This window comes from Peromyscus leucopus, chromosome 19, assembly GCF_004664715.2.
Source record: "Peromyscus leucopus breed LL Stock chromosome 19, UCI_PerLeu_2.1, whole genome shotgun sequence".
NCBI lineage: Eukaryota > Metazoa > Chordata > Mammalia > Rodentia > Cricetidae > Peromyscus > Peromyscus leucopus.
The window spans coordinates 34,826,628-34,849,870 of NC_051079.1; positions in this window are offsets into that span (position 1 = coordinate 34,826,628).

The following is a 23,243-nucleotide window of genomic DNA, read 5'->3' on the forward strand; positions in this document are numbered from 1 at the left end:
TTTTGTGGGCAAAAAGTAGAACTATAAGAACACAAGAGGAAATCCTGTGAGCAGAAATCATCTTACAGTAGAGAAGACCCAGCTACATCACACACAACCTAAAGGGCATAAAGAGGCGAGTGAGTATCCTCACGTGATGGCAAAACAAATGCAATAAACCAAAGAATATGTTTACTACCTTACTCAGATCAGGATGTAGTGATCTTACTGTAAAGTGATTGTATAACAAATGAATGAACCCCTACCAAAAGGGAAGTACACTTGAGAAGTAGAAACAGCTTCTAGAAAAGGACATGCTCTTGAGTGTGTATGAAAGGTGACTTAGTCTCGAGCCTAGTACTCACTTCTACCTCTCAGCCCCTTGAAGATTAGCGTGTTGGCTGACACAGTCTGTGGGTGAGGACAGCCCTGGTTATGACCGTCTTTCCCAGTTCCATGCACAGCACCCTTTGATTGCTAGCCGAGGGAGCCATGGTAAAAGCATTTAAACTGGGAAGACAGCAAGTGCTACAGGTTTGGTCTCCTTTCACGTCCCCAGAAAACCAGTTATTAGTTAAATACAATACACCACCAGCGGACGGTACTGGGATCTAAGCCCCACGAGACTGGTTTGACTATGAAGTACTGAAGTCTCCACACAGCATTGTGTCGCTATCTAGTGAAGTTATTGATTACATACACCTTTTGTGTGCCCATACCTTTAATCCCAGCACTTGGGAAGCAGAGGCAGGTGGATCTCTGAGTTCGAGAGCAGGGTGGTCTACAGAGTGAGTTCCCGGACAGCCAGTGCTACACAGAGAAGCCTTGTATCAAAAAACCAAAAACCAAAACAAAGAAAGAAACAAAGAAAAGCAGTGATCCTCCACACACAACTTTTGCAGCAACATCTCTACTTCAGGGAATATGGCATTGATGTTCTTGCTTACATGAACTGAGAGCACATGCTTGTGGACTGACGATTGGTTTGTAAACTGTGGGACTCCTGTGGCTACCTAACTGGGTTCTAGACACCTGACTAGAAGCAAGGAGAGATGAAGAAAGACTAACACAAGTAATGAAAAGCTAGGATTGGGTGGGCTATGCACGTGAATGAAGACACACTAGCAGCTAGTTGGGGCGGGGGGCACTCAAAGTGTTTATTACACACACTAGGAGGTGGTTTAGCTAATCCTGGTAGGGGGTCTTGGTAGGGAAGCAGAATTAGGGGAGGATGCGGTCTTGTAGTCACCCAGGATGAAGTCTACACTTTTTGTACATACTGCTTTTAGCTCAAGGTCAAGCAGATGTCAACATTTGTACTTGGACCTGGGGAAGGCTAACTTACCATTCCCATAAGTCTGAGGCTTCAGCCTCCTTGACATGGCCTTGCTCATGTCATGAATGCTCAGTAATATAGTGGTACACTCACTCCCCACAGTGGGGCATTTTACACAGTAGAATGGCAAATGGCTGTTAAATATAGGAGCATACCCTTTATGTGCTAATCTTGGATAAGACCCAGTAATATTGTTAACTGAAATAGTCAAGATTTGAGGGGGTGATGGGAATGTATTTATGTAGATCTGCTATAGCACAAATTGTTAGAAGGTCTTATTAATAAAATCAAACCTTAGCCAGGTATTGGGATGAATGCTGAATGATCAGAGAAGCAGAACAAGCCACAGCCACTTCACCTTGCCAATTCCTCAGCTGATCCTGTTTCCTCAGACTGGAAGCTTCTGAGTCCTCATCCAAATGGATCTCAGCTGAACTGCTTCTCAAAAGCCTGAAAGCTTAACCAGCCTAGTTCCTGGTCCTCACGCCTTATATACCTTTCTGCTTCCTGCCATCACTTCCTGGGATTAAAGGCTCACTTCCTGGGATTAAAGGCGTGAGTCACCATGCCTGGCTGTTTCCAGTGTGGCTTAGAACTCACAGAGATCCAGGTGGATCACTGCCTCTGGAATGCTAGAATTAAAGGCGTGTGTGCCACCATTTTCTGGCCTCTATATCTAGTGGCTGTTCTGTTCTCTGACCCCAGATAAGTTTATTAGGGTGCACAATATTTGGGGAACATAATATCACCACAATCTGCTAACACATGTACAAATAATTTTGAGAGTATTCTCAAGAAGTGTGAGTTTACCTCTAGGTCAGGCGATGCTTAGACTATAGCAGTAGGAAGGAAATTGGGTTGCATTTAATTATTAAGGTTTGAACTATGCACAGAGCAAGGATCACTTGCTTAACAACCACATTTAACTTAAGGGTCAAAAGAACCATAGTAGGGCGTTATCTCTGGCTGCCGTAGTGGTTTGAATGAGAACGGTTCCCATAGGCTCATATATTTGATTGCGTGGTCCCCAGTTGGTGGAACTGTATGCATAGAGGAGACACAGCTTTTTTGGAGGAGGTTTCAAAAGCCCACACTATTCCCAGTTAGCTCTTTTCTCTCTGCCTGCAACTTGCTGATGAGATGTGAGCTCTTAGCTACTGCTCCAGCACCGTGTCTGCCTGCTATCATTCTTCCCGCCATGCTGATCACGGACTAACCCTTCCCTCTGAAGCTGTAAGCAAGCCCCTAATTAAATGCTTTTTCTCATAAGTTGCCTTGGTCATGGTGTCTTCTCATAGCAACCCGACAGAGTAACTAGGAGCTAGCTGTCTTAAGCACTATTGATGATTCTTGGAATGGGATGATTTTTCTCAAAGGCAAGCCGGCAACAAGTGAGAGGAATCTTAATGGAGCTTTCACCCTTCAATTAAGGTATTGTACATTTGTATTCATTCTGAAAAATAAACAAAAACCAGAAAAGTAAATAAATGTAGATATAAAAGATGTTCATCATGGTGCTATAACAGAAAATTATAATATAGCCCAGATACTAAAAAAAAAAAAGAAATATTTAGGTAAATTCATATTTTTCTTCATGGAGTTTTGAAAAAAGTTTAACTCCATGCCCAAAATACTTTGAATGCAAAAAGTAAGGTGCCCAGTTTCGCACGACCTGTTTGTTTATTTGTTTGTTTTTTTCTAAAAAGCTGCATCTAAAGGAGAATCTGGTGTGATTAGGGTCTGCACCTCCTAACCCCAAACATGGTCCCTTGGCATTTGAGGACAGAGCAGAAGCAGGAGGCTTATTCTCACTCCTCATTCTCTCCCGAGGCAGGCCATTCAATAATTCTCTGACTTTCCCTGGAAGTTACAGAATCATCATAAAGCCTTTATTCCAAAGTTGTGCTCCCTTCACTCAAAGGAAAAGCACACGCTTTTCCCCGAGCCACAGTGACACCATGAAGGTCCTGACGCGGCAACCCCGCCCCCACCCCACACATTGTCACCATGAGGCTGCACTCCTTTTCACTTAATTATACATCTGCTTTCTGGCTCTCTGTTCATCAAACCTAAGCACACTTGTACACAGCTTTCCTTCTTTCCTTGGGTCTTTATTTCTGAACATTCCTGTGTCATATTAACATTTAAATAAATTTGTATGCTTTCTTTTTTTTTTTTTCTTGCTAATCTGTCTTTTATTACGGGGATCCCAGCTACAAACCCAGGCCATCAGTGAGTGAGGACAGAGTCTCTCCTGTCTTACTTTAGCATGCACATGCAAACACAGGGTAAAAATACACAGAATAATAAGAGCATCCTTGTGCACACTAATTTAATATCATTAAAGTCCAATATTATCTTGATAGGATTTTCAATATTGTCTTGCATCTTGGTACATTAAATCATTTGAACAAACAATATTAAGTCATTTTAAAGGACATTTAAAAGACATTGAACTTTTGATGCTTTCGGACATTTTAAACATAAACACTTTGTATTATACTCTGCAGGCCCTTCCCATTCCCTCTGTACACCATTACCAAATAAAATAGCCGCAGTTACAAAGCATCTCAACTATAAACAAAGGCAAAAATACAAATATGTTTCTACTTACCAAATTATATATATACAATGTAAAAGATCTAAAAATGAAGTGTTCTGCGGTCAAGAAATGTAAAGAAAATTTAAGCTACATCATATGGTCACTTCTTCTTAGACTTAAGTGATCCATATTATCATGTAAGTGTTTCCAAGGATCCTGCAACAAGGAAAATTGTGTAACTCCCTAGAGCTCCCCCTTCTTTATCTCTTGCCTTTGCTAACTATCTCCCAGTGTGCCAAGAACATGGCGTACTGTGTGACAGGCTCGGGAAACTTTGTAAACCTATTGTCTCACCTCCCACACTTTCTGGTCCTGATACCTCCTGGTTCACGTCGGTGGCAGCCTGAGCCCAAGGGTTTGCCTACTGATCTCTCTTCATCCCCAAGGCAAGAAATCTCTGGGCCACTCCACCATCTCGGATTCTTCTCGTGTCTCCCAGAGGAAACATCCGCCCATTGGCTTGTCAGAATCATCTGAACTCCAAACGCTGTGCACTTGTGTTTCGGACGCACAAAACTGTCATGGGAGTGGCTTTAGCACGGCCGTTGACTTTAGGAGATGCAGCCATTTTGTCACAATCTCCACCTGATGTTTTCACTCTTCTGCTTTCCCGGAAACGCCTGCTGCTTTTCCATTGAACTTTACCAGTGCAGATTTGAAGGAAAAAGTTTGTGACAGACAAAGTGCAAGGGGGGATTTTGATAGAGAAATAACGGGGGTGGGGGAGATATGAGAGAAGTAGGGGAGAGATGATGGGGTTTGAAGAGTTATGTTTCTCGCAGTATTTAAGAAATGATGAGGGTCTGGAGAGATGGCTCGGTGGTTAAGAGCCCTGATCTGGCAGAGCACCTGGGCTCAGTTCCCAGCACCCATGTGGTGGCTGACAACATCTGTAGGCACACACATGGTGCACATACATATACTCAGGCAAAACACCCATACACAAAGAATAACATAAATACATCTTAACATGAAATGACAGTGAAAGAGGGGAAGAAAGCAAGAAAGAGGGAAGGAGGTGAAGTTCCTTCATCATTTTACAGCTCTTCTATAGACTGTGACTCATCTGGAATGACGTAACAGGTTTAAAAGCCCTCACACTCTATGTGGACACTATAGGCCTGCGGGAGAAAATATTCTGAAGGCCGACAGCCATGAATCTTCTTTAATAGAAGACTTTCCTGCTGATCAGAGAGATGTGAGAGGGAATGAGCTGATGCAGGTTCGCACACACAACCCCGAAGACCTGGCTTGGGAGAGAGACCGCCACTGGGCTCTGAAGTCCGCTTTCCTCTGGGACTGGACACACAGCCCCATCGCTGACTTTCCTGGAGGACATCAGAATGAGGAGGAACGAGAGGCAGAGGCTCTGGGACTGTACACAGGAAACACAGCCAACAGAATCCAGAGAGCTCAGCAGACAGGCACAGCTCCATTGGCACAGTCTGAGAAGAAGTGTAAGCAGGGAGAGTAGTGTCCAGTGTGCAGAGTTATCGGAGAAGAAAAAAACTGACAAGACTCGATGCTAAAAGGATGTTAAGGGCATTTTCTAAGTTAACGTGGCATTCTGAATTAATAAACTGTCTACAGTGGACTTTGACAGTATGTATCAAATGTTTCAACTTAAATGCATACATGAATACGCATGCATAGATACATATAGGTGCCCATGACATGGCAATTTTCTTTATTGAAATATTCTATGAGGAGATTAAATAGGCAAGTTCATAAAGATGTACACCAAGGAATTTTTAAGGTTATTTTTACATAATAGCAAAAATACCCTGTGAATAATTTAATTATGCACCAGGAGGAGGTCTTGGTTTAATAAATTAAATGCATCCATGTAGTGGCATCCCATGCTTTGTCTGGTTTTTATAAGCATAGGCCTGGCAGTCAGATTCCCTCAGTTTAAATCTGGACCCACGACTTAGTGCTTTCATGATTCTGGTACATTTTAAAATATTTGTCTCCATTTCTGAATCTGTAAGATGTTCACAATTCATAGCATTTCTTAGGAAGCTTCATGATCTAAAAAGTACATTCTACATGGTTGTCATGAACGTTAAGTGGCTGAAAGGTCCATGAACATAGTAAGTACTCAAGTGGTATCAGCTTAGCATTATTATATGAACATTATAAATTAATTTACATTAACATGAAAAACAGTTGTTTAATAAAACTCAAAGATTAGCCAGTAATAAGTTTCCATCAATTTAGATTGACTTACGTGTGGCTGTATGCATAGAAATGTCTATAAACAGGTGTACTATAATTTTAATACTAGATATCTCTACTGGTGATGTTTTGAACACTTTTTTCTTTCTTATCTTCTGGCTTGATGTTTTCTTAACATAAATCCTAAAATGGCAAGCTAGAAATCTCATACCAGCTTTTCTACTGAAGACAGCTGAAATCACATAAATGGAAAATCACAACCTCAAAGCCTAAGGAGCCAACTAGAATCATGTTCTTGTTCTGAGGCAGCTGGCTTGACAGCAGTAATGTACCCTTTGAAGACTCGTTAGAGCAGGGGCGGCTGACAGTGATTTGTAGCATGGGGGCAAGAGTCTTTAGAATGCCCCATGCGTTCTAAGTCAGTATCCAACCTATGGTACTGTTTCTCCCGAAGTCAGGAGATGGGTCCAGGAGTTGGGGGGTGGGGGCACAGAAATGGCACCACTCATCATTTTATACCCAATGTTCTACAATGTTTTCTTCCCTTTCCCTTCTGTTCCCTGACACTATGCTCTCTTGCTCTAGAGGTCTTATTTCAAAAGAGAAGGGTGCTTCTACCAGGAGACACACCAAGGAGACCATTGAACTGGAAACTGAAGTTTCTGCTCAGCGACTTAGGGCTTTTCATGTCTCTGAACCAACAAAGAAAGGAGTTATAGCACTGGCTGGAGCAACTAATCCCAGGTACTAAAGAAAAATTAGGCCACTGTGCTGCAGCAAAGACAAGGAAGAGCTTGTCTGAATGCAGGATATTTCTTAGGACTTCTTAGTGTTTCCATGCCCTGTGAATAATGTCACAGTTGCAAACTCCTTCTAAGCATCTAAGCAGGACTACTAATTCCTCAGACTCTGCAGGACTAAACGTCTGGTTCATTCCAGAGGGCAAAGGACTAGGTAAGGTACTTGCTGGTGGTAATACAGAGTTAGTAGCAGAAGACAAATACCAATTATAAACATGCGGCCAGTTACAGAAATGATGACTTATATAGCTATTACGAGTACTTTTTAAAATTTGTGTATTCGTCATTGTTTTTATTCACTTGTGATATGATATAAGCTATACTGATTTTATATTCTGAATGATGGTTAATATTGATTGTCATCTTGAAAAAATGTAGAATGACCAAGAAAGTCTCTGGGTCGGTCCATCTGTGAGGGATCTTCTAGATTATATTATTTGAGGGGAAGACCCACCCTAAGTGAGGGCAGCCCCATGCTATGGGCTTGGATGCTGGAATGAATAAAAAAGAGAAAGTTCATTGAACACCAGCATGCATTACTTTCTCTTTTCCTGACTGTGGGCACCATGTGACCAGCCACCTCCAGTTCTTGCTGCTGTACCCACTCGCACCATAACAGAACCAGGGGCCAAAATAACCATCCTTTTAAAACTGCTCTTATTGGTCATTGTGTTGTAGCACCAAGAAAAGCAGTCGATACAGAAAAGTGGTACCAAGAGGTGGGGCTGTGGCTGTGATACAAACGGAGCATGTGGACAAACGGAGCATGTGGACAAACGGAGCATGTGCACAAACGGAGCATGTGGTTCCTAGGCCTTTGGAACTATTTCGCAGGAAGAAGGTGGAAGAGTTTGCAGTTTGGGGGCTGCAAAAGCCCTCAGAGTGCTGCAAGAAGAGCTGAGTGGGCCCTTCCGATGAGAGTGTTGAAGACGAGAATGCCAAGGGAAACATGAACAAGCCTAACTTGCGAGGTTTCATAGGAGAACAAGGACCCTGAACAGGAAGACTAGGGGCCATTCATAAGATGGTCTTGCAAAGAATCTGGCCGACTTCTTCCCGCATCCTGGCAACCTGAGTGAGGCTGAATTGAAAGGTGACAGACTAATTTGTTTGGGGGAGGATATTTCAAGACAGGATAGTGTTCAGGCTATGGCATGCTACCTTTCACTGTTTTCGTCCAGGTTTACGTGAAGAGAGGACAGAAAGGAAGTATGCTGCTGGAGGTAATAACTCTGCAGCAGAGCCCTTGGCCAGTGCGAATGGGTCCTGGGTTCAACCCCCGGTATCAGAAAGGGAATAAGGAGAGAAGCAGACAGACAAATAAAATGTGCAGCTTTGTGAGGAAGAGTGTAGATGAGTTTAATCTTACAGATAGGGCAGGTTTGGAGGCAGCTGTAATTCTTAGAGAGGTTAGCACCTATAAAGGGAAACCTGGCACTTCACACTGACTGGGGCAACAGGAAAAGTGTTCTGAGGGCAAGAACCTACCCATCCAAGGTTCTATCTTGTGAAAATGCAAATTCATTTGATTGGAGAGAGCCTAGACCAGTGGTTCTCAACATGTGAGTCATGCCCCCTTTGGGGGTCACATGTAGTGGGTGGCCATTCCAGCTTTGAGCTGGAAGTTCCAACCTCCATTGAGGCTTTGGCAACTGTCACCCCTCAAGGCGGGGCCAAGGGAGAACCCTGGAGAACCCTGGAGACCTGAGATCCGGATGGACCAGCTCTCGCTCTGTTCCAGGACCCTGGACGGTGGAGGTAGACCGAACAGAGCTCCAGAGAACACCACTGGACTGTGATACACCTTCCCCAGAACCCGCGACCTACCTATCCCTTTATTTGTAAGTTACCCACTAAATAAATCTTCCTTTTAACTACGTGGAGTGGCCTTAGTAATTTCACCAATATCTGGTGCTCACATGGGGCAAATTCCAAAGGCCTGGGTGGCTCCCACCCTTAGCCTCCTCCCCAGCTGGCGGGTACCTAAACCACCTGCAAAGTTCCATATAACCAGGGAATGCCTACATGGTTCCATTCCTGAAAATGGAGCAGATAGTCCGGTCTCAGTTCCCTAGCTTAGCCCCAAGACCAGTGAAAAACCGCTGTGAGTGAGGCATACCCCTCCTCCCTGAATGCCGACTCCGGCTCCCCACCATCTGGATTCCTGCTTTCAGCTGTGGTCAGCCAAGGTCACCAGCAGGCCCTGCTTTGGAGCTGTACCAACGCCACCTTCTGGCTGAAAAGTCCTACTACACCCTCAGAACGGTGGAAAGGTAAGATAGGCAAAGCAGTGTCTTATTTCAAGTAAAAGTACTTGATAATTTTATATCTTAAAATTGACTATCAGATATTTACATTACAATTCACATCAGTAGCAAAATCACACTTATGAAGTAGCAATGAAATAATTTTATGGTTGGGGGTCGCCACAGCATAAGAAAACTGTATTAAAGGGTCACAGCGATAGGAAGGTTGAGAACCACTGGTCTCTACTGAGAATGCCACTGTAGGGATTCCCTGCTTCTCAAAATCAACTGCTAAGGGAAATTTTTCCCCAGGGTCAGCACATAGAACCTGGTACAACAGTCATTAAAAATGCCAAGCGCCATCCTGAGCTGGCAGCAGAACTGGGCTGCATCATCCACATGGTACTGGTTTTGCAGGCAGGAAAGATGTAAGATTGAGGGGATCATGGACGCTTACCCACTGGTTCCAGAGACTTGCTAAGGCAGGAAAAATAGGACAGGGGGGGAATGCCTGTAAGGCGGCCCCGAGAAGCCAGTACAAGATGCTGTGTAGGTGAAGCTTACAGTGCAGTGGAGACCTCGGGATGCCAGGATCGCTTGCGGTCCATTGAGGAATGCTGAGCTCAGATCAGAGCCACCCTAGGAGGGAGGCAGTGTGTGTCATAGGTGGGAGGGTTGAGGGCGGGGCAGGCCTGTTCAAGTCCTGGGAAGCCCACATTGTTCCATGACAAGCCCTGGACGCCAGACATTGAGTGGTAGAAGCTGGTGTTTTCCTTGCTGGGTTTCAATCTTGCTTTTGGTCCAATAATTCCTTGTTACGCCCCCATGCTCTCTTTGTAGAATGAAAATGTTTATTCTGTGTCATTGTATATTGGAAATATGTACCTTGTCCTTTTATTTTCCCTTTATAGGATGGGGATGTTTATTCTGTGTTATTGTTTATTGGGAATATGTACCTTGTTTTTTTATTTTATAGGAGCTTACCTATAGATTGCCTTGAATCTTTTGACTTTTAAACAATGCTGTGACTAAAAGACTATAGAGGCTTTTGAAGTCAGACTGAATGCATTTTGCATTATAAGATGACTATGAGCCTGTGGTGATGAATGGCAGAAGACTGAAAATGGGGGGGGGGGCTGGAGAGATGGCTCAGTGGTTAAGAATATCAGCTGTATCACAGCGGTAGGAAGGTTGAGAACCACATCGCAGCTTACAACTATCTATAACTCCAATTCCAGGGGGTCTGACACCTTCACCCAGACATATATGCAGACAAAACATCAATGGACACAAATATATCTATTTTTTAAGTCTGAAAAGTGACATTTGGGTGTCAAGTTGGCAAGGCGTAAATTTACAATGATATACTGATTGTGAACTTGGCAGGATTTAGAATCCCCAAGGAGACAATCCTTTGGCCTGTCTTTGAGGGATTTCTAGATGAGCTTAATTAAAGACTCATTCTCACTTTGGATAGAGCAGCAACATTTATCAACTGCAGGTACAATGTGCCCAGCTTCCTCAACCCCTGTCCTGATGGACGATATGCCCTGTCATTGGGAGACAAAATGAATCCTTCCTTCCTTAAGTCGATTTCGTCAGGTATTTAGTCACAGCAATGAGACAAGGAATGAATACATATAATGTACAAATACTGTTCATTTTATATCATAACATTTATAGAATACCGAGGAGGAGAGTAAACATCTTCCAAGGACTTTGCCTTTCCTGGTGGGAGGAGTCAATACTTTTTAAATTCCATGCAACATAGTTGTATCATATTAAGTGGAATTTTAACCTTGCTATTTGGAAATAAGTATGCTTTTTGAGGATATGTTTATGGGTGCCATTTGATTAAGGGATAGACTCATGATGGTTAATTTGATTTCTGTGGATATACAATCTTGTACCCAGAGTCCGCCAAAGACCACCAAGAGACCAAATCCAATGCAAAAGCAGAGTCTTTTTATTGCGAGTTAACACTGGTCTCTCTGTCTGACGCAGCAGCAGAGCAGGAGAGACCCTGAGTAGCAATGGCGCAGGGTTTTTCAAGCAAGAGGTGCTTGGGGTCTATAGACTACCTAGGAACAGACTCAGGATTGGTTTATGCAGTGTTAGAAACTTTTAGGAATCATGCTAGAAACTTTTAATTGGCTAGGGTTAGTTGGGGGTTACAGTTATCCATTTTGGGGCAGGCCTGGACAAGTCCCAGTCTTTGTCCTTGAGCTACCATGGAGGCTGGCTGGCCTAGTACTGACTGTGGGGGCTGACTCCGTGGCCCAGGCTTTCACATTGACCTATGCACATAGATCTAAGTTGGTGAGGGGTCCCAGACAGTAAACAATTGACTGAACCTTGAGTGGTCAGAGTACGTGCAGAAAGGAGCTACTGCAAGGACTATGTCTTTTGTTCTCGGCCCTCCCAGGAAACTGAAGTTGAGGCCTGATCTCTGAGAGAAGACTGAGCAGCCTGTTATGGTGTCTGCCTGGTCCTTTTAAACAGGAGCTGTTTAAGCATTCTTTCTACACGTGTCTATAAGGGTATTATATTACTAGAAGAGATTAATATTTGGCTTGGTAGATTGAGTAAAGCAGATGGCCTCCTCCAGTGTGGATGAGCACCATCTAATCCACTGAAGGCCTAGAATACAGGAAAGTTGAGTTAGCAGCCAGTTTATATTTTCTCACACTCTCTCTCATTCGTATTTTCTCCCTCTCCTCGCTTTTCCTCTCCTCTGTGTATAATACAAGAAGTAGTTATATAATCAAAATCTAGAAAGAGATAAACTATTCTCTGAAATCAACCTGCATTTTTGGGCATTTGTTGACGACTGAACTATAGTTCTGGTGAACTCATGGAAAGAGGCAGCGAAGTCCAGGCCAAGGATTGTGGCTCAGGTGGGAATCTGACACTCACACCTTCATATACCCATTAAGCTGGTATCCCAAAAGCTTCATACTCAGAGTGTGAGTCAACCAGAAGCAAATCAGCCAGCTAGCTTTCCTGCCTTCCTTGAATTGTAGCCTTGTGGTTTCACCTGGTTGTTTAAAAACTTTTCAAGATGTAAACTGGAACTAAGCTGTAGCAGACTAGTGCTGAGTCTATGTTCCCAGGAAAATCAAACAAAAACAGCCCTTGAGACAGGTAATGCCACCTTCATTAGCGCCAAATTATTTTTTAATGTTTCAGTTTCAGACACAATGACCGGGATGGAAAAGAGAACCAAACCCACCTGAAACTAAGCCATTTTGAGTAAGAACTAATTAATGCAAAAAATATATATAAATAAATAAACAGATTTAAAAGAGTGGGATTGTCAATCACAGACTCTGAACGTCTTAAGGTCAACATAAAAGTCAGTTTGGTCCGAGGAAAATAGAAAACTGTAAAAGTCGATGGTGCTGATACTTTTTCAAAATCAGCTAGAATGAACAGAGCTAAAGCTTTGTTAACTAGCGCATTAAACCCAACTGCAGAGAGAATTAGTAAGCCGGAAAACAGAACAAAGAAATTAAATAAATACAGCACAGAAAGACTAGAAGCTAAAGAAATAGAAGAAAAGAGGATGAGAAATACAAGGGATAAAATCAGAAGAGCTGAAATAATTTTAAGTGTGTCTTAAATAGGTGGGAGCATGGAGTACATGCAAATGTAAAGAGACAATTGATACTTTTCTAGATAAAATTCTTCCTGCAAATTCAAGTAGCTCATCAAATGCCAAATGGCAAACATTCAAAGAAGTCCACCCAATCGTAGTACAATTTTAATATGAATCAAGTTTAAGAGAAAATCATGAAAAACCTGAGTGTCTAGCTATGTCTAAACTTAAGTTTAGACTATTAAAAATAATGCGCACACAGTTCAGTAACCAGGGAAACTGCAGCAGGTGACTTGCTTGATCCCAGGTTGGATCAAAGTAATTGAGCAACCATGAGAGTCGGCTAAAGGCTCATTTCCGGGTTTCGTTCACCACCTGCATTTCATGGGAGTAGGGGAAAGGCACGATGGGAGTCTTTGGCTGCTGCCCAGAACTCTTGATGTTGAAGGAACAGGCTATGTATGGATAGCTATGGAGAACCAAGCTCAGTGAAGTTGAAAACATAGGGCTTTCTGAGATCCCACGTGGGAAGACATAAACACGTTAAGGATGGTTGCAGCAGGAAGGCTTTGGTGCTGCAGAATGACTCTTCTCTGGTGGTCCTGCTCGATGCTTGTGTTTCCTCACTTCTGGTATTAAAATCAGCATCGACTGGAGCTATGGTAGTTAGGAAGGGGTAGGTTTGCTTAGAGACTGTTGTAGAAGGCAGAAGAAAGAGTGCAATAAATCTCACCAAGTCCCTCTGTTCTTCCAGGGGCGGCCACCTAACTCTGCAGGTGCTGTGCTCACACTGGGGATTTGATGGGAACTTCACTAACAGAGTTTAAATGTCTCAGTTACTTCTGCACCGCTGTGACAGAGTGCTCTGACAAAGGCATCTTAGGAGAGAGGGGGTTTATTTTGGCTTACATGTCTACAGAGATACAGTCCATCATGGCAGGGAAGACATGGCAGATGCAGGAGGCTGGCTGGTCACATGGCATCTGTACTCAGGAACCAGGGCGTGACTAATCAGTAAGTGACCCAAGGCCATTAAGCCTCAGGTTCTGCCCCCAGTGACCCATTTTCTTCTGCAAGACTTCTACAACCTTCCCAAATAGTACTATTACTACCTGAAACAATGGTTCGGTCATGCGAACCTACAGGGTACGTTTCATGTTTAAACCACAACACCAAGACACTGAGTTACTCATTTGGCTTTCTGTTTCCTCATCACATGTCCTCTGCCTCCACTACCAAATTACGGTGCTATTATTTAGTGACTTTCAGGGACAAAGACATCCCTCCTGTTTCAGCGGAGAGGCTCTCCTGATACAGGCACTCTTCGCCTTAGTGCAGACAGCTCTAGGAAGAGGTAGGAGCCGCAGTCATGTTGAGCTCAGCAGGGAGTTTAAGCCTAGATCAGAAGACAAAGTTGGGGGCTGGCTGAGAAACTGGCTGTGTACCTGCTGTCTTGAAGGGAAGTGCCCACTTTATGCCTCAGGGCTCAGCTTATATGTGTGTGTGTGTGTGTGTGTGTGTGTGTGTGTGTGTGTGTGTGTGTGTGTGTGTTGCAGGAAACCTGGGAATGGGCTGGGATGCTGGGTGCCCTGTGGGTGGCATCCTAGAGAACTCTGAAGTGTTAGTACCCCCTCTGCCAGTGTCTGACCTGGAAGGGTTGGAATCATATACTTGAGAAGTGATTGGACGGGCAACTCTCGAGGTTTGGTGTCATCCATTTCTCCCTCTCTCTCTTTCTCTTTCCCCTAACGCCCCCCCCCCCCCACTCCGGGCCCCACTTCCTCCATTTCTCAGCTTTAAAGAATCCTAAGCCCATTGTCTGAAGTTTGACTTATTTTATTTCTGTGAAGTTCCCATGTGGGGTTTTCATGTCTTTCTTCTCATCGAGACCACTGAACACTAACCGTTGACATCTCTCTACTGCTTTCTTTCTATCGACCCCCATGCCTTCATACTTTCTTGCACACACCTTTGTCATTTTGACATGGAAGAGCCATAAAAAAGAAACCCACTCGTGATGTGTCTGGTCTAAGAACTGTCTGAATCGCAGTAATCCAGGACAGAACAGAGGTCAAGTTCGGAAACATTCATTGAGCACCTGTTAGATGCCAGGCATCGTGACAGGTACTGGAGACAATTGCAGGCAAGACAGGATCCATCATGGAGGCAAGAAGAGGCTCTCTTGCCAACACCTTCTGAGCAAGACAGGCCTCCTAGACTAGGCCCAGTGTGGGAAGAGAGGGCTCTGCTAATAACTGGATTGAATCCTTTCCCTTGCATTGACAGCTCAGAATTGGTTTTCAAGTTTAAAGGACATAAACCCAAAGTGTCCATTCACTGTTAATTGTGAAGTTAAACCTCCAAATATAAGCTCATGGGCTGGTAGCACTTGGTCTGTCCACCCACGTTCCAGCCATGTGGTCCCCTTTTTGCTCTCCCTCTGAGTGCTGAGGTTCCCAGTTCTGGGGAAGGGCACACAGCAGGTGCTCCACTGCACTCAATGGGCATGGAGATGCCAGGCAGATGGGTACAGTTGGTGACCCCTCACCACACTTCTGGGCTCTCAAGACTAGGTCCTGGACTGTACCATCAAACAGCTTCTGGGCCCAGCCCAGCATCCCTTTTCAGCTGGAATCCACTCGCTGATTTTCACCTGGAATCCTTCTGTGGCAAAAGGTGGGTGGGTGGGTGGATAGGAAGGAGGAAAGGCAGACCCTTTTTGGGAAGAGTGGGGGTGGAGGCAGACCAAACACTAGGCACCTCTTTGAGCTTGGAGGGATGGGGAAAGCACTGAGGGTGATGCTTTGGCCATGTAGATGCGGAACATTTGATGCTACTTTGTGCTGGTTTGTTTTTAAAATAGAACATTTCCCCTGCTAATAAGCTAGCAGAGCCTGTTTCTCTTTTTATGAGAGGGTGAGGATGACGTCAGTTTGTTGACACTTTGCTGTTGTTTTTTTTTTTTCAACTGCAGCTCTTTTATCTTCTCACACCTTTCTGCTACAGATTTATTCTTCATATTCACCCCTTCCCTTACCCCCCACCGCCTCCCCAGTTCTATAAGTGGTTAGGTCCTTTCAGTGAGCTCATTTATTAAGCCCTAACCATGTGCAGATGTGTTCAGCATCACCCATGCACAGCCTACCGAAGTCCTAGCAGCTTAGGTGTTTTAGTTACACCTCACAGAAAAACAATCCCCGGAAAGTTTCTGACTTGCAGAACTGGGGTTTGAGGTTACAGCTTTCTGATCCCCAAAGCCGTGAGCGCCTCCTTACTGCTTCTGGCCCTGCCTTGCCCTGCCAGGGGCGGGCGAGACTTCTGTGTCAATCTCCTGTGCCATGCTGTGTTGGTGGAGGCTTAACCAGCTCTCCATACCAGCTGCTGTTGGAGGGAGCATCAGGACCACACCACCTAAGGCAGGCTTTGGCTGTTTGCTCAAGGACCTACTTGGCGTCTCAAGCCATGAGGAGACCCCCTGCCTAAGGCTGCAGTTGCTATTTTCAGCCCAGGATCTGAGCAAGCCTCTAAAAGAAAATCATTGCAAACCTGGCCCTTTCCACACACACATACACACACACACACACACACACACACACACACACACACACACACACCCTTTCAGTGATTGCAACTCCCAGCTCACTCAGGCTGGAGGTCTAGATTGCATGATAAGGAGGGAGCTGGGCCAACTTTCTGGTTGCTTTTTTGGCACTGAGTGCTTGTGTTTTTACAGCAGCCACGGGCCCTACATCCTTCCTGGAGACTGATTCTAGGGTGGAACACAAATAAACCCCCCTCTTTCTCCTTCTCCAGCCCCTGGCACAGTGTCTGTCTTGATTTGCTATGCTCGTGGAGACCCCGTTTTCTGGGTGGGAGCTTCCATCTGTCCCCCATTATAAGGGTTTGGCTTTTGAGGGGCTCCTGGAAATGTGTTGCAGGTGGGCTCCTGGACCCTTGGCTTGCCCGCCGCTCCTTCAACACTGTTTTCTTTGCCTAATTGTGTTTTCTCTGCTGATTTGAGTAGAGCTGTTCTTCCCCATTTTGTCAGAATTCTACGTGGTGCATCTGGTACCTATTTGGCTGGGGAGGGGCGGGAGCAGGCTGGTTAATTGAAGGCTTGGCACAGGGCAGCAAGAAGAAAAGGGAGATGAGGAGCAAGCCGGGGAGAACTTAGAGAACACGGGCCGTTGGAGCTTTGCACAGCACCAAAAACTCCACAGCCTCTGCCCCTCCGCTTGGTTCCCGTCCAGAGACAGAGCCTTGAGAAGGGCCCACGGGCACGGCTTTGATGTGTCTGCGGCTTTGCTTGGAATCCCACAGTGCTCCACTTCCCCCCGGGGCTATGTGCAGGTGCCCAGGGTGTGGACAGGAGAGAAGGAAGGACAGAGAAGACCACCTGCAGCTCCTCTGTTACCCGCCTAATTTGGACTCAGCCTTTGGTCCTGCAACAAGAACTTTGGCTCCAGACGCTGGTCTGATTCCAAGATACCAAATAGAAGTAAAAGTGAGGTAGAACCTACTTGGAATCCATTTCTGGCAGAGGCTCGGGACAGCTCAGCCTGCCCTGGAACTCTCTCTGTCTGCCTACCTACTTCTCTGCCTGCCATTCTGCGCCTCTGGCATTGAGAGACCACAAGAGCATGTCCTGCCTCCCCGCCTCCTGCAGTCAGACAGTTTGGGTCTCAGATCTCAGCTCCTGAAACGTGTTGTGTCAGTCTGGTAAGGGCCTGTTCACTTTGGAGCCTCAGTTTCCCCATCTGTAAAATGTGATGATTCACACACTGTTCCAAGGAATGAATGAGATGACTGAAAACGCGTCCGCCCCGTGTCTCCAGATGCCTCCATACATAATCATAGAAGCTTAGGAGGAAGGCGGTCTGGCGGCAGCATCTCCACCCCCAGCCTTCTGAGGCAGGGGAAGAAGGTACAGAGTTTAGTGGTCCATGGTCTCCCAGCCAGCACGTGGGGGGAGTGACAAGATTCCAGTCAGGGAGTTCGGCCTGAAGCCGATGCCAGGTACTCTTGCCTTCCTTTTAAGGAAAGTAGGCTTTGGTGATGCCATGAGTAGCCAAAAAAAACTAACCATAAACCAACCGCCCCCCCCCCCAGTGGCTTAGGGTTGCCAGGTTGATCAGGGCATCCTTCTGGCTGCAGTGTGAAAGGACGGTGATACTAGGAGCCTCCAAACAGATGTATACTCCAATAAGGAGGCTGAGACCCTGGGTGGAGGCGCTCTCAGGAGGAAGGACAGCCCGGCAGCAGCGGGAGCCGGGCCTCGGGATACCCAGGACGCCCTTGCTGGCACAGCATCTCGCTGTGGCGCTCGGGAGATCCGACCTATTTCATGGCAACTTGCCCTCGCTGTGGCTGCTGTCTTCTCTAAATAGGTCCAGATTTAGGGCTTCCCCCTCTGGATCCCTCTTCTCAGCCCAGGGCTTTCAAGTGGGTCCAGCACGCTCCGGCGCTTGGCTGCTGTCCCTGCCTCCCCTTGGTGAGAGCCCGCGTCTCTAATTTGGGTCCTGCCCGCACCCTGCCCGCTGCCATGACTGCGGTTGTCGCTGCTGGGGAGGCAGCAGCCTTGAATGCTGGCCCTGAGCCCAGCCCAGGCTACCACTGCAGCTCCGCCACCTCGTGGACTCGGTCCAGTCCCTGTGGGAAGGTGACCTATCTGGGTGTTGTGTTGCTGACTAGGTACATCCGTGGACACGGACGCTTTCAGAAAAGACGGGGCAACTTGAAGTAGGCATGTGTGCAGGTGAATTTGAAGGAATCTCATGGCATTGGTTTACCCAAGGTAACCCCAGAAGAACGTGGAAAGAAGCGGAGAGCCCAGGAAGGAAGGAGCTCGCACCAAGTTGTAGACTGGCCACTAATTCTGACAGCCACTCCACGCTCACGATTTCCTATGCATTTCACATCCAAATCCTAATCACGTTGCACTGTCTGGGGACCGACAGGAGCATTTTCACATGTCATCATCGCCCTGAGTGGGGGTCAGCTGACAAGGACCCAGAGGAAGACCTCAGGTTTCGATACTCCTACACAAGCACTTTCCTGCTCTGAAGATCAGTGTCTCCTTATAAAAACAAAGATAACGATATTGCTCTTACATGGAATCGAGGCACATAGTAGGTCCTGGAAAAAGCCACGCTCCCCAAGTTAACGCAAGGGCCTTGACCCTCTCCCTCTAATCCTACGTAAATCTTTTATCTCTGACCCAGATATTCCTCATGCCTCACTGTACCATCACTGCAAGGAGCTGGATTGTTGCCAGACACGCATTGAAGGCAGGACAGTCTGTGTCTGTCCCAGAGGATCTATGGGAGTGGCCCCCAGGGCCTGCTTGACCAATACCTCAGGAGCCATGGCCTGAGAAAGGCTAAGTGTTGGTGTTGCTGATAGAGAAGGCAACTTCTGCCAGCCAAGTGCAGACTGGGACGAGAAGAAGATGGAGAACTGGTGTAGAGACAGTGTCTCTCTGTACGGCAGGGGGTAGGAGCTTGGCTCACTCACACGCTCTGTTGTAAGCCCTGGCTGGGACTGAAATCTCTTTTGCTTGTTTTGAATTTTGAGACAGATTATCACTGTGTGGGCCCAGGGTAGCCTTGAACTTCCAGTCTCCCTGCCTCTGCTCCCTGCTGCGAGGATTACAGGTTTGGGACAGCATGCCTGGCATCCAGAAGTTGCAGTCTGGCAAGACTGACATTGGGATTCGGGGGTTCCTAAAAGGCTTGGTAGGTGTGAGGGACGCCTCTTTGCTCCATCTCAAACCCTCCCTGAGGCACTCTCTCCTTCATGGATTGTTGCACCGAACCCTTCCACTTTGCTAGTTGAGTGTGGCCGTACCTGCCTGTAATCCCGATTTTTAAGAGGCTGGGGCAGGAGGGTTATGAATCTAAGGCCAGCCTGGTGTACATAATACAACTCTGTCTCAAAATAAATAGATCACAATAAATAATGACAGTTCTGCTCGCTAGCACAGCGACAGCGGCCGCTCCAGGGCCGCTCCACAGCTGCTGACCCGAATGTCCACGGGGTTTACTTGGAGACGGAGGTGAGTTAGCGCAAAGGGCCATCCTTTACCCACCAAGTGAGGAGAGACACGTGCGCGGTAGGCGATCCTGTTAGACTGCTCACCAGACAGGAGGAGGAGAAACAACCAACTCAGCCCTTCCTGCCCTACCCGGTTTGGTCTTCAGTTCTCCCGGGATCTCTGGGATCATTCCACAAGGAAGCTATCTTTAGGTAAGCCTGTGTCTCAAGCATGGCTTTCAGGGGAACCCAGCCGAAACCAGCCGTGTGTAAAGTGTAAGGCAGAGAGGGAGATATTTTTATGGTGTGGAAAAGTGGGCACCCAAAGACATATCATAAAACTGCCAAGTAGGGTTGGCCATCATGGTAGACACCTTTAATTCCAGCACTCAGGAGGCAGACACACACACACAGATTTCTGTGAGTTTGAGGTCAGCCTGGTCTGCCTAGTGAGTTCCAGGCCAGCCAGGAGACCTTGTTTCAAACTAAAAGACAAGACCAAACCAAAGGAAAACTCTGCGGGGTGTGGTGGCTCCGCGAAGTGATGAAGTAAAGCGAGCCCCACCAGCCCCTCCGGGGTTTCCTCCGCAGTTTCAGGCATCCTCACAGAAGGCACACACTAGGTGAGTATCTGTTTATCTTTGAGTGAGCAGCTTCCAGATGAATCCAATGAGAAAGAGAAGGGTGTGGAAAATAAGAATCCACAAAGCACTAATTAGAGTGACAAACCATGAAATGAACACAAGGAGGAAGAAAGAGAGGCTGTGTGGGGAAGACCACACGCACGGTTTGTGTCCACGTCTAGCGTGGTTCTGAGGGTCTTTCTACGAGCATAAAGGTGGTAGGGCACACAGATCAGTGTCAGGAAGCGAGGAGGACTGACGCAAGGCTTTGAGGAGCGGTGTGCGCTAGTTGGTGCTGGTGGGTAGGGGCAGGAACATGGAGTAGGAGAGTACACCTGACACGGAGCAGGGATCAGGGGTTGTCGGAGGTGAGGAGGTCATGGAACTCAGAGGGCAGGTATGGAGTGACTCACTGTTCTCCCAGGCTGTGAAGTCACCTGCCTGCCGATAGGAGAAGGGGTGGGGCACCAGGTGCTGAAGGAATGAAGGAAGGAAGGAATGATTGGAAGGGAGGAGGTTATAGGTAGCAGCGGCAAGTACAGGTGGTGGATGATGAAATTTGATGGCATGGACTCTAAAGTTTGTGGGAGTTTTGAAGGAAGGGTGAGAGAGTAAGTTTCCCAATGCGGAGGGACATCCCCTCCATCCTCACCCTCCCCACAACCCCGAGGTAAGGAAAAAGGCTTCTATTTGAGAAGCTGTGAAACAAGCCAAGCTTCCATTAAGGCAAAAATGAAGTGACCTTACCAAACAGGAGGATCGTAAATATTAGGACATTGCCAGGCGACAGACCCTGGGATCGGGAGACTTAGGTCGTGAAGGCTGGGAACATGAATGGAGAGTAAATAGAAGTACCTGCCTTACAGGGTTGATGAAAAGTGGAACAATAACTTTAGTAAGGTGTGGCGGCGGCGGCGGGAGGATGATGATGATGATGATGATGATGATGGTAGTGGTGATAGAGATCACCTGAGGAATGGAAGCAGAGGCAATGTCAGAAGTAGTGGTCTGGGATCCCTAACATCCTCGTCTTCTACCTTTAACTAACTGTATAGCCTTAAACCAGTCAATCACCTTCTTTCTTTGGGCCATGGTTTTTCCACTGATGAAACAAAAAGGTCAGATAAGATCAATGGTTTTTCGAGTGTGTGTGCATGCGTGTGTGTGTGTGTGTGTGTGTGTGTGTGTGTGTGTGTGTATTTATACATATATGAGAATTTCCTGAAACATTTTTTCAAGATGTGTCTATGAGCCTCCCCAAGGAGTCAAATCTCCTTCTCTGGGAGTACAGACCCAGGAGGTGTCTTTTGAAATATTTCCATGGACAATGTAATAAACACTTCCTCCTAGTCCTCAGCCCTGTTTTCTTTCTTTGGGGATTGCTATGCCAAGAACCTCTTCTGTCCTTTCCAAATGGCATCATTCAGAAAGTGATAGTGAGCCAGATGTGGCTTGCTGGTGAGAGCTGGGTCATAGCAGTTATCAGAGAAGACCAGACACAGTGAGCTCTGCCCTCGGTGGGCCAATGGCCAGATAGCAGACAGCTTTATTTTTACAGCTTTGGTCTTTGGGCATGTTTCCCGCATGATTGCAAAAGATGAGAACTCAGTAGCATCGCTAACCTTTTTTTGTTTTGTTTTGTTTTGGGCTCAGTGTAGGATCACAGTGTTTGTTATTCCCCAGCCTAGGTAACTGGGTATCCTTGAGGAAGGTGGCCATTGACCAGTAAAGGATGATAGTGGAGGACAGGAGCACACTGAACTCTTGTGTTTCAGACATTCTTGTGTCCCCAGTGCTCGGAAATGTACCTGGCCCTGGTGGGAACTCAACAAATATTTGTGAAGCAGAAATCTAAGGAAAAGCAGAAGTATGTCACAAACAAACGAACAAAAACAACAAAACAGCAATTTAGGGGAACCACTGGTTTTCATATTCAGAAAAAAAAAAAAGAACAGCTGCAAATGAACGAGCATGTGATGCTATCCCAAACTCACATAAAAGTGGAAGGGCAAAATAAAACCACCGTCAGATGGGGAAGATTGCCACCCACACACCCTCTCCAGGCAGAAGACTCCAGCAAGAGAGAAAATGAACCCAAAATATAGAAAACAAGGGAGTAGGCAAGCAGCGTCCACTCACCCTGCTTCTGCAAACTCTCTAGCCATGTTAAAAAGAATAAACGGTATCCCAGATTATAGCTGAAGTTTTCCTGGTCCTGCCCAGCTTCTCACTGTTACTTACTACCCAAGTAAACACACAGAGGCTTATATTAATTAAAACTGCTCAGCCATTAGCTCAGGCCTACCACTGACTAGCTCTTACACTGAAACCAACCCATAATTCTGGCTGGTGACTCCTGACTCAGCCTTCCTGTTCCCAGAATTCTCCTCTCTGCTTCTCCCGCCTAAACTATACTTCCTGCCTGGCTACTGGCCAATCAGCGGTTTATTTATCAACCAAATCAGAGCAACACACATTCACAGCATGCAGAACGACATTCCCAGCACCAGATGATCCTAACATAACGGCTCTGGGGTAGGAGGGAATGCAGGACAAGTAAGAAACAGGCGTACTAATTTGGAGTTGTATCAAATCAATCGATAATTTGTTCAGGGGTGTAGCAATGTTAACCAATTCCAAATATTCATTGAAAAGCATGTGCTTAGCTAGGCACTCAAAGTCAAGTAGAGTCAAGTGTGCTGACTTGTTTTATGGCAACTTGACACAGGCTAGAGTCATTTGAGAGGAGGGAGCCTCTACCGAGAAAATGCTCCATAAGATCAGGCTGTAGTCAAACCTGTAGGGAATTTTCTTAATTAGTGATTGATGATTGAGGGCCCAGCCCACTG